Source organism: Colobus angolensis, unplaced genomic scaffold (assembly GCF_000951035.1).
Source record: "Colobus angolensis palliatus isolate OR3802 unplaced genomic scaffold, Cang.pa_1.0 Scaffold103, whole genome shotgun sequence".
Classification (NCBI taxonomy): domain Eukaryota; kingdom Metazoa; phylum Chordata; class Mammalia; order Primates; family Cercopithecidae; genus Colobus; species Colobus angolensis.
The window spans coordinates 2,131,845-2,144,175 of record NW_012111253.1 but is presented as its reverse complement, the minus strand read 5'-3'; the positions used below and the strand labels follow the sequence as shown (position 1 = coordinate 2,144,175).

The 12,331-nt window shown below is 38.6% G+C and overlaps 1 protein-coding gene across 4 annotated transcripts in view; it reads right to left on the bottom strand.

Moving 5' to 3' along the window:
* The window catches only part of PRRG1 (proline rich Gla (G-carboxyglutamic acid) 1), a 109,690-nt gene that overhangs the window by 59,024 nt on the left and 38,335 nt on the right, over nt 1-12,331 (bottom strand). For 2 of the 4 annotated variants that reach the window (XM_011941931.1, XM_011941940.1), the window contains exon 2: nt 7,277-7,366. The exons of the other annotated variants lie outside the window; for them this stretch is intronic. The gene's annotated coding sequence lies outside the window, so the exon portion shown is untranslated. The remainder of the gene's footprint in view (nt 1-7,276; nt 7,367-12,331) is intronic. 4 annotated transcript variants of the gene reach the window in all.

Genomic DNA, 12,331 nt, shown 5'->3' with positions numbered 1-12,331 from the left:
TATTATAAAAGTATATTATTAAATACTTTTAAAAATGAATGTATCTAATATGTATATACATGCTGTTCTTTAGTGCTATATACACTAGGGAACAGCATCAAAATGCTGTTAGATATTGCTGAAATTCAGAGATACCTCCTACAATCTCTAGGGCAAAGCTAGGCAAGCTATGCAAATGAACAAAGGATACTTTGTTTCTATTGCCCAGTCATCCTCAGAGTTGGATACAGTAATATGTAGCAAATTCAGCCGTTCGTTTCTCAATTCAACAGATATATATTATGTAAATACTCAAATAAAATATACATTGTGTGTCTACTACATGCCTAGGTGCTAGAGAATCCAACAGTAAGCAATACAGACACAAACCCCTGCCCTCACTAAAGTTACAATCTAGAGGGAAGAAATAGTTAACCTGTGTCTGTTTATTTAAACAAGCAAAAGTATAATATGTAAAACAGTGATAAATAGTGGTACCTATCAAGGAGAAAAATAAAGCAGGAAAATATGCTATTTAAATAATTATTGCCTGTGTAAGAGAAATACTTCTGCGGGTTTATGTATTTTTGGGGGATACTGCCTCCCAGGTTCAAGTGATCCTCCCACCTAAGCCTCCTGGTAATTTTTGTATTTTTTTTGTACAGACAGGGTTTCACCATGTTGCCCAGGCTGGCCTCAAACTCCTGGGCACAAGTGATCCACCCACCCAAGCAAAGCTAGGCAAGCTTGAGCCTCCCAAAGTGCTGGGATTACAGGTGTGAGCCACCACACCTAGCACTAGTTTTCTAATGATACAACAGTTGGTGTATATCAGGGGTCAATTGGCTTTTTCAGTAAAAAGCTAGAGAATAAATATTTTAGGCTGTGAGGGTCATATGGTCTCTGTTGCAACTACCCAACTCTACTGTTACAGCATGAAAGCAGCCACAGAAACAAATTTGTGTGTGGCTATATTTTAACAAAAACTTTATTTATGGACACTGAAATGTGAATTTTATATAGTTTTCATGTATCATAAAATACCCTTCTTTAATTTTTTTAAAGCATTTAAAAATGTAAAACCATTCTCAATTCATGGCCACACAAAAACTGGCAGCCAGCCATTATTTAACAATCCCTGGTGCATACAATGAAATGGCTTACTGAATTTTCATACGTCAACAAGTCAAAGAAATAACAAGGAAGCCCAGTGTAAGTATCATTGAAACACAGAGATCCAGCACCGTCAATAACAACAGGAAAAGAATTCTCTAACTTTCAAGTGAGACATATTAATTTTATATGACAGTGGGACTTATATTTCCAGTGCACAATAAAATATTAAAGATAATGGTACAACCATTTAAATAAATTATGCTAAAACTATAGAAACTCCTCAGTGAATAAAAAAGTCATTGCACACCACATCAAACAATCCAGATGCCCTATAAATCACTTCATAAAGTCAACTGTATTCTCTAACAGGAATAGTTTGTTTCATCCACAATGATGTTTGAATTTTACCTTCCATCCCAATAAATCTATACATTCAGCCTTGACCCATCCCTTCAGTTTCACAATTCTAAATGCCTCAGAGAAATCTACACCTGGATATCTTGCCACCACCTGAAATGCCATGAATCTAAAACAAATATTTTCTCCACCACACACATAAACTCGTTTCTCCTCGAAATTTCATAATATTAATAATACTTTTATTACCTAATTCAACCCAAGTCTTATGGAATGACATTTTAAAATGTTTACTAAAGTTGTTTCTCCCAATAGTTTATGTTTTTTTGCTCCTTTCTTTACTGTGTATTTACCATCTGCCCTGCAAGTACCTAAGCCATTTTGTGTTCATTGCTTCAAATGAAAGACAATTATGGGTCAGAAAAAGAGAAAAAAATAAGTTTTTCTGTCTTTTCAGGTACTTGGGAAAACCAAGAAGTCTTCTAGCAGATGAAATTATTAAATAAAATAATGACAGCAGAAGTTCCTCCTCCAATCCTACCCACTGAAACCCACCTTCCAGGCTAGAAAGGCTCCTCTGGATTGAAGGAAAGAGAGAAATCAGTGGGGCCTAGGTTGGAAGAGTCAGATCAGAAAGGAATCAAACAGATTAAAAATGAAGAAGCATTTTTAGTGAGGGCCATTTCTTGAATGCTCAGGAGCCCCTTGGGGGTGGGTTCAGCATCTACAAACCATAAGAGCAAGCACATGGTCAGAATCTTTCCTGGGGCTATATGCTGAGGGCTTCCCTTGGGCAGTAGCCACTCCCTTGCTGATGACCTCCCTACTGTAAGGATGCCTATGCACGCCTGAGGCTTTAGCCAGTTGCCATCCAATTTTTATCCATGTGTGACCCTTTAGCCAGTTCCCATCCAATTTTTAGCCATACCTGAGGCTTTAGCCAGTTCCCATTCAATGTTTCCTTGTAGACAGCCATCCTTGTAACTTCCCTGGACTTTATAAGCCCTGAAGAAGATGACCCTGGACACTCTGTGACAGTAAGAGTAGTGGTGGTGGTTACAGTGATGAGAACAAGCTCTGTATTTGGAATTAGCAGAGTGAGGAAAGGAGTGGTAGGCACTAGGAATCACTAACCTGATTTCTTATACCATAAATGAGTTTTACATTTTTGATCTTCATATAAACGAAATCATTAGTATATGCTTTTAGATCTTTTTGGCTTCTGCTTAGCATCTTGTTTGTGAGATTCATCCATACTGTTGCAGGTAATTGTAGTAGATTCATTCTTACCACTGGCTCTGTATATTATACGCACACACGCAGGCACGTACATACACACACACCCCTGTTCATTTTTTATTCTACCAGTGACAGACACTTGGATTGTGCTATGGTCTGAATGTTGGTGTCCTCCAAAATTCATATGTTGGAAGTTAATACCTAATTATGACAGTGTTAACGGGTGGAGCCTTTGGGAAGGGATTAAGTCATGAGGCTGCATTCTCATGAATGGGATTAATATCCCTATAAAAGAGGCTTGAGGGAGCTTCCCATCCCCTTTTGCCATGTGAGGACACAGCAGTAAGGTACCATATTTGAAGCAGAGAGTAAGCTCTCACTAGATGCTAAATCTGCCGTCGTCTTAATTTGTGACTTCCAGCTTCCAGAATTGAGCAATAAATTTTTGTTTCTCAAAAATTACCTAAAGTATTTTGTTATAGCAGCCTGAATCAACTAAGACAGGTTGTTTTCAGTTTAGGGAAAGTAGTAAAACAAACTCCCATTACACAGGTTTAAAACAGTGGCAATGGCCGGGTGCGGTGGCTCAAGCCTGTAATCCCAGCACTTTGGGAGGCCGAGACGGGTGGATCACGAGGTCAGGAGATCGAGACCAGCCTGGATAACAAGGTGAAACCCCGTCTCTACTAAAAAAATACCAAAAAACTAGCCGGGCAAGGTGGCAGGTGTCTGTAGTCCCAGCTACTCGGAAGGCTGAGGCAGGAGAATGGTGTAAACCCAGGAGGCGGAACTTGCAGTGAGCTGAGATCCGGTCACTGCACTCCAGCCTGGGCGACAGAGAGAGACTCCGTCTCAAAAAAAAAAAACAGTGGCAATATCCCTGGCTCAATCTAACATTGAAACTAGTAGGCCTTACAAAACCTAAAAAGTTAGCACCAGGTGGCCCTAGATAGGGTCCCACCCTGCCTAGATAGGGTCCCACCCTGCCTCGATAGTGTTCCACCCTGATAGGGTCCCACCCTGCCAATTCCGGGAAACAACCTCATGAGGTCCCACCCTGCCAATTCCAGGGGTCTCACCCTGCCTCGAAGTTCCCGGAATTATCAACTCCAGGAAAGAGCCTCATAAGGTTCTGCTCTAACCAATTAAACCAAGACCCCTTGCTCAGGCTATAGCTAGACCCAATCATTTTACGCCTTAAGCTTTGTTTGAATTTCGCGCCATAAGCTGTGTTTGAACTTGTGTTAGCCTATATAAACAGCCTGTAACAAGCAGTCAGGGTCCCAGGACCAACTTAGAGCTTGGGACCCTAGCGCGCTAGTAATAAATAACTCTCTGCTGTGAACTTCGTGTCGGTGATCCTTCGCGACGACCCCTGCCCAGGAGGGAATCGAGAGTTCGGTTCCAACACATTACCAATCAGTAGGACCTACTCACTTCCTTTGCTGTAACACCAGATCCCAGTCTATTCTCATCCCTACAAATCCTAGCCACATCTCTTTACATTGATAGTATGTGATATGGTTTGGATCTGTCCCTACCCAAATCTCATGTTCAACTATAATTCCCAATGTAGAAGGTGGGGTCTGGTGGGAGGTGACTGGACCATGGGAGCAGTTTCTCACGAATGGTTTAGTACTATCCCCTTGGTACTATTCTCGTGAGAGTGAATGAGTGAGTTATTGCAAGATCTGGTTGTTTAAAAGTGTGTAGCACCTCTCCCCTCTACCTATTCCTCCTGTTCCAGCCATGTGAAGTGCTGGCTGCCCTTCACCTTCCACCATGATTGTAAGTTTCCTGAGGTCTTCACAGAAGCCAAGCAGATGCCAGCATTATGCTTCCTATGCAGCCTGTGGAACCATGACCCAAATAAACCTTGTTTCTTTATAAATTACCCAGTCTCAGGTATTTCTTCATAGCTCTGCAAGAATGAATAAAGAAAATCGGTACCAAGGATTGCAGCATTGCTATAAAGATACCTAAAAATGTGGAAGCAACTTTGGAACTAGGTAACGGGCAGAGTTGGAAGAGTGTGGAGGGATCAGAAAGAGATAGGAAAATGCAGGAAAGTTTGGAACTTCCTAGAGACTGGTTGAATGGTTATAGTGATATGGACAGTGAAGGCCAGGCTGAAGAGGTCTCAGATAGACATGAGGAACTAACTGGGAACTGGAGCAAAGGCCACTATTGTTATGCCCTTGCAAAGAATTTGACTGAATTGTACCCCCACCCTAGGGATCTGTGGAACTTTGAATTTGACAATGATGATTTAGGATATCTGGCAGAAGAAATGTCTCAGCAGCAAAGCATTTAAGATGTGGCCTGGCTGCCTTTAACCACCTATTCTAATATGTGTAGGCAAAGAAATAACATAAAACTGGAACACATTTAAAAAGGAAGCAGAGCATAAAAGCTTGAAAAATTTGCAGCCTGGCCATGTGGTAGGAAAAAGTCCATTTTCAGGAGAAGAATTCAAGAAAGCTGCAGAAATTTGCATAAGTAAAAAGAAACCAAATGCTAATAGCCAAGATGATAGGGAAAAACTCCTCAAAGGCATTTCAGAGATCTTCATGGCAGCCCCTCCCATCAAGGCCTGGAGGCCTAGGAGGGAAGAATTGGTTCATGGGCCAGGCCCAGGGCCCTGTTGCCCTGCTGTGCAGCCTGGGGACACTGCTCCCCACATCGCAGTTGCTCCAGCTTCAGCCATGGCCCAAAGGGGCCCAGATTCAGTTCAGGCCACTGCTTCAGAAGATGTAAGCCATAAGCCATGGCAGCTTCCACGTGGTGTTATGCCTGTGGGTGCACAGAGAGCAAGAGTTGAGGCTTGAGAGCCTCTGTCTAGATTTCTGAGGATGTGTGGAAAAGCTTGGATGCCCAGACAGAAGCCTGCTCCAGGGGCAGAGCCCACATGGGGAACCTCTACTAGGGCAGTAAGGAGGAGAAACTTGGGGTTGGAGCCCCCACACAGAGTTACCACTGGGGCATTTTCTAGTAGACTTATGAGAAGAGGGTCACCATCCTCCAGACCCCAGAATGGTAGATTCACTGGCAGCTTGTACCCTCAGCCTGGAAAAGCAGAAGGTGCTCAACATCAGCCCTTGAAAGCAGCCATGGGTGCTGAACCCTGCAAATCCACAGGGGTGGAACTGCCCAAGGCCTTGGGAACCCACACCTTGTATCAGTGGGTCATAGATTTGGGATATGGAGCCAAAGGAGATTATTTTGGAGGTTTAAGACTTAATGACTACCTTGCTGGATTTCAGACTCGCATGGAGACTATAGCCCCTTTCTTTTGACTGATTTCTCCCTTTTGGAAGGGGATTTATTACCCAATGCCTATACCCCCATTGTATTTTGGAAATAAGTTGTTTTTTATTTTATAGGCTCACTGGTGGGAGGGGCTAGCCTTGTTTCAGATAAGACTTTGAACTTTTGAGTTAATGCTGAAATGACTTAAGATTTTGGGGGAGTATTGGGAAGGCATGATTGTATTTTGCAATGTGAGAGGGACATGTGATTTGTGGGGGGCTAGGGCCAGAATGATATGGTTTGGATCTGTGTCCCCACCCAAATCTCACAATCAAGGAGGTGGGTCCTGGTGGGAAGTGATTGGATCATGCGGTCAGTTTCTCATGAATGGTTTAGCACCATCCCTTTGGTGCTTTTCTTGTGATAGTAAGTTCTCCCGAGGTCTGATTGTTTAAAACTGTGTAGCACCTCCCCCCTCTCTCTCTTTCTCCTGTCCCAGCCGTGTGAAGTGCTGGCTCTTCGCCTTCTGTCATGATTCTAAGTTCCCTGAGGCCTCCTCAGAAGCTAAACAGATGTCAGTATCATGCTTCCTGTACAGCCTGTAGAAACGTGAGCCAATTAAACTTCGTTTCTTTATCAATTACCCAGTCTTGGGTATTTCTTTATAGCAATGTGAGAATGGACTAATATAGTATGCTTCATAAAGATAATAAATACCTTAATTCTTAGGATCTTTCCTAGAATATACACTTAGTATGTGCTCAAGGAAAGGTTATTATACATGTGTAAGCATTACCATCAAAGTGATCAATAACAGCTTTTAATGTAGAAATGTAATTCATATTTTGACCTCTTGGTTGATAAGGTCTTGGAATTGTTTTAAGTGTTCTGTTTTGGGTATCTGTCACCTTATGAAATGTCCCTAAAGCCAAAGTCTCCAATACTAAAACAGCCTATGATTAGCTACATACCTCTCCTCACCTTTAACAAGATGCTCAGAGGGAGGTGATAGAGAAGTAGGAGTGAAAAAGAGGAGATAAGTTCTGGTAGGCTATTTGAATACAAGGTCCTAGCAACTCATAGCTTTAACATCATCAGGAGAAACTGAAAAGAGGCTTTTAGCGTAACAAACCATGGGAATAATAACAGCAGCAGATAATAACATAGTACTTTGTTATCAGATCATTGTGTTAATTCCTTTAATCTTTGCAATTTTATGAGTTAAATATAAAACTATTATTATCCCCACTTTACAGGTAAGGAATTTGATACAGAGTGGTTAAGTAATTTGCCCAAGATCATAATGTCTGTAAAGTGGCAAGGCTAAGATTCTTACCTAGGTAATCTGGCTCAATGATGACATACAATAGCAGGTTCTTGACTGGGGTTGGGGAGTGTATTTCTTTCTCTAAATGGGGTGAGCGTTCTACAATTTAAACAAAATATTAGATTGAGCTATGTGTGAGCAAAGTAAGTATGGATTTTATAGACACTTTATATATGCAAATAAAGCTTTTCAGCCATTAAAAACTATGAGAAGAGGATTACAAGGGGATAGGAGGAAACTTTTGCAGGTGACTGCTTGCCCATTACCTAGATTGTGATGATAAATTCATGACTGTACACATACATTTAAAAAATCTCCAATTGTACACTTTAAATATGTGTATGTATGCCAATTATATGACAATCATACCTCAATAGAGCTCTATGAAAAAAGGATGAAATAGATCTATAGATAAGCCAGTCAAAAAATAAAAAAGGATGTCCACAATGTATTGAGTAAACATTATAAAACAGTATTCATGATATCATTTGTTATATATGTATAAACAAATATGCAAGAGTATATATTATATATATATATATATATATATAATGTTATCTGTGAGGTTATTTTGTAGCCTCTGGCAATACAAAGAGCTTTCACTGAGGCATCCCTCCACAGGTACATGAAGAAGCCAACTTGGGCTGGGTGCCAGTAGCTCACGCCTGTAATCCTAGCACTTTGGGAGGCCAAGGCTGGTGGATCACCTGAGGTCAGGAGTTTAAGATAAGCTTGGTGAACATGGCAAAACCCCAATTCTACCAAAAATACAAAACTTAGCCAGGCATGGTGACAGGCACCTGTAATCCCAGCTTCTTGGGAGGCTGAGGCAGGAGTATCACTTGAGCCTAGTAGGCAGAGGTTGCAGTGAGTCTAGATCACACCACTGCACTCCAGCCTGGACGACAGAGCGAGACTCCGTCTCAAAAAAAAAAAAAAAGAAGGCATCTTGGAAGCAGATGTTCCAGGCCCAGTCAAGCCTTTGGATGACTGCAGCCCCAGTCTACATCTTGATAGCAATCTCATGAGAGACCCTATGCCAAAACCCAGCTGAGTTGCTCCTAGATTGCTCTCAGAAACTGTGTGAGATAACCAATGTTTGTTACATGAAGCTGCTACGTTTTGGGGTAATTTGTTATGCAGTGGTAGATAAATAATACAGCATATAGTATTGCTCTTTTGTGAAATTATATATATATATACACACACACACACATATATAGGGCATACATACAGAAAAGTATACAAATCATTAGTATACACCTTGTTGAATTTTCACAAAGTGAGGCCACCCACGTAACCAGCACCCAAATCAAGACACTTAGCAGAATAGTACTAGCACCCCAGAAACCCTACTTCTGCTTCCTGTCCAGTTACTACTTCCTAATAAGGGTAACTACTACCCTGACTTATTACATGTTTTGTGTGTTTTTGAATTTCATATAAATGGAATCATAGTATGTACTCATTTGGATCAAGCTTCTTTTGCTCAACATCATGTTTGTAAGATTCATCCATACTGTTGCATCTAGTTGTAGCTCATTCATTCTCACTACTGATTCCATGTTAGGTATATATCCCCATTTATTCATTCTACTGATAGAAATTTAAGTTATTTCAAGTTTAGGTTTATTACAAGTAGTGCTGTAAACATTCTTGTGCATGTCTTTTGATGAAACTATATATCTATTTCTTTTGGGTGTATGCCTATATTTCTATTTCTGTTGGGTGTAGAAGTAGAATTACTGGGTCACATGCTGCCTATATTCAGCTCTACTCATTACTACTAAACAGTTTTCCAATGTGGTTGCACCAATTTACACTCCCAGCAGAGTTCCAATTATTCTACATCTCTATATTCTTACAAACTCTTGGTATTGTCTTTTTCACCTTTGTTACTCTTGTGGGGGTAATGGTATCACATTGTGCGTTTTCCTGATGAGTGATGAAAATGAATACCTTTTCGTACACTGGCCCTTTGAATATCTTTTGTGAAGTGCCTGTTTCAAGTCTTTTGTCCATTTAAACATACATCACTTTTCAGATCAGCTAAAGGCCATAATTTTCTAAACTTATGTGTTTTGTATGGTATTATGAAAATAAGAGTCTTGGAGCAACAGAACAGTCATCAAAATAAAAGAAAGATAAAACTAAAAGTAGGAATATAGTTAGGTGCCTCTTCTAGAAATATAAGAGAAATAAGAATAGCAGTAAGGCAGAAGGAATCCTTAAGGTAGAAATGAGAAAAAAAAAGAGAGAAGCCATTATGAAGACAATGCATCTGGACAGAATTTGCTTCTTTTTGGTGAGTGGGAAGTAAGCCACACATAGGAGATAGCTCAAGAATCTTATGTTAGCCTTAGCCACCGTCCAGAAAGTCTTTTCCATGGAATAGAAGGGACACAGATGAGTTTTAACCCTATTATATAGTGGTATATAACTCAGGGCAGTTCAGTGATAGTAGGCAAAACAGTAAATATTCTGCAAACGGGAAAGTATATCACTTGTAAGTGTGGTTGCATTATATCACACTTCTCAAAAGAGGAAAAATGGTCATTTATATATACCCTTGAATGGCCAATAAGTATATACTAACCTTCCTTTAACCTTACAAGCCTACATTAGGCTTTACTTTCTTCTTCTTTTTTTTTTTTTCTTTTATGAGTTACCAGAATGCACTATGGCATTAGGTGCTTATTTTTAGTTTACTGATTAAATTTTAATAAGATTCTTCAGACAGCCGAACAATCAGTTAAAAAAGTTAATTTTGCTGGACAAGATCAATGCATAATGGACACCACGTATAAGTAAAAAAGTAGAAGAATAAACAATGTGGCTTTGGTTGTATTATCTTAGGCATAACACAGCACAGAATTTTAGCTCCAAATGTAACAATCTGGTGTTTTAAAAGTGATCATATAAGAAGTTCAGGTATTTTAATTTTTAAATAAATAAGGTCAGATATACTAAATTACTTCAAGAGGTCAATATAGACAAATCAACCAGAGAGAAATAGGTTCTCATATTTTTAACTCTCACATTGTCATACTGTACAAGCATGTCACAAAAAAAATGACATTGAGACATCATTGCAAATAGCATATGGGACAAATCTGATATGCCTCTGAGGCCTTAGAAGGACACAGTTATTTCTGTGACATGTAATACTGTTGCATCACTAGCTACTAAATCATGTCACTGTAGTGAATGTTCAAGAATATCACATTAAAACTACCAGGAGAACCAAAATGTAATGACTTGACACAGATAATTAAAATATTAGCTTCAATTCTCAAGAATATATATTTTGCAGGATGATTTCTTAAATAAGATTTACATGTTCAATAAAGACTTTCTAAGTAAAGATCCATGTCCTATAAATATCATTAAAAATTATTCAAAGGAAATTTGTCTCAACAAAAAATTAAATTGATAAAGCTACATAACAATAAGAATTACATCCCATAAAAGCATGAGTGTGGGTTTCTTTGTAAGATAAAATTAAAAGGCACCTGCAGAAGCACTTTTTCCTTTGCAAACTAGTATCTTTTCCTGCAGAAGTAGCCCAGACAAAATTACAAGGATGGATTCCTGGGAGAAAGTGATGTTGTTGGGTTACACTAACTATGTAGGTAAAGAAAATCTAAAAATAATGTGGAATTCTAGGCTTGAATTATCCATTTCTTTTGCTTTTATACTCTTCAACTCAATCTAATTGAACTGGAGCATTATGAATTCTCAGACAGAAAGCAGAAGAGAAATGAAACGAGGGTCCTGGAAAGTCCACGAACTAGAAAATGAGCTTAATCACATTTGATTAAAAATTACCAATCCCCAAAGGGAGATTTGATTTTGTAATGATGTCCTATTTTAATTAATGCTTTCAGAAATCATGTATATCTTATTTGATGCTATTTCCTCATATGCATCAAAATTTATTGAATTAAAAAGATATTTTAATGAATTGAGCTCATATGTTATTCCAGTTTGTATTCTATGTTTTTATTTATACATTATAAGAATCTTCCTATAAACATGATTCTTAATAGTTGCATTATATTCATGTACCATAATTTAACCATTCCCTAAATGTTTTACCATTTGGAAATAAACGTTGTTATATCCATATACTGCAAAATTATGCAGCCTTTAAGATTTGATTATATTTTTGTAATTGCAAATAACATAGCTGTGTATATCTTAGTACACTGCTACATTATTTCCTTGGGGAAGAAGAGTGTGAAAACTTGTATCAAGACATCTGGAGACAGAGCTATCTTATTCTTTGGGGCAAGCATGTGCATACTACTGGGAAAATTAAACAGGGGGGTTATCAGCTCTTCACACGTGTCAATTAATTTAACCAGCTTGCCTCTTAATACTTAACTGAAATAAACTACAAAAATTGAAGCTTTCCTATAGTGAAGTGGAGATGGTATGGCAGTGAAAGAGTTAGATCACAAAGGGTGAGTGTGGAATAATTGATTCCGACCAGGCAATATACAACAGACAAGTCCATTTTGTTTCTTAACCAAATGTGAGATATTTTTAGGAGTATGTTTCCTCTCCTATAAAAGGCTTCCAGGTGAAATGTATGAAGACTTAGGGAAGCTTGAAAAGAAAGGGTCAAGATACAATCTGTGCACACTTTGTTTGTTCATCGCAGGGGTTATTATATGCATGTGATCAGTTGTTGTTTTACCTCACAAATTATCTTATATAAAATTTCAGTTGTTATATATTTATGGATATCACTTAATTGTTGTCCTAGATTATCACCAAATCATGATAAACAAAAAAGGAAATACGTACACCAATTCAACAAATTAAACTTAATATTTCTGTATCAAATTCACTTTATTTATTCACACTAGGTAGTCCTGTTCTGGAAAGAATTAAACATGATTTACATAAAATCATGTAATAAAAGAAGATAAAATAAAAGTTTAAAAATAAGCATTTGAGAAAAACATGACAAAGGGAAAGATCAATAATAAGAGAGATAAGATAAAGACAGGATTCAGATCTGTATACAAAAAAAAAAGAAAAAACAGTTATAGAAGG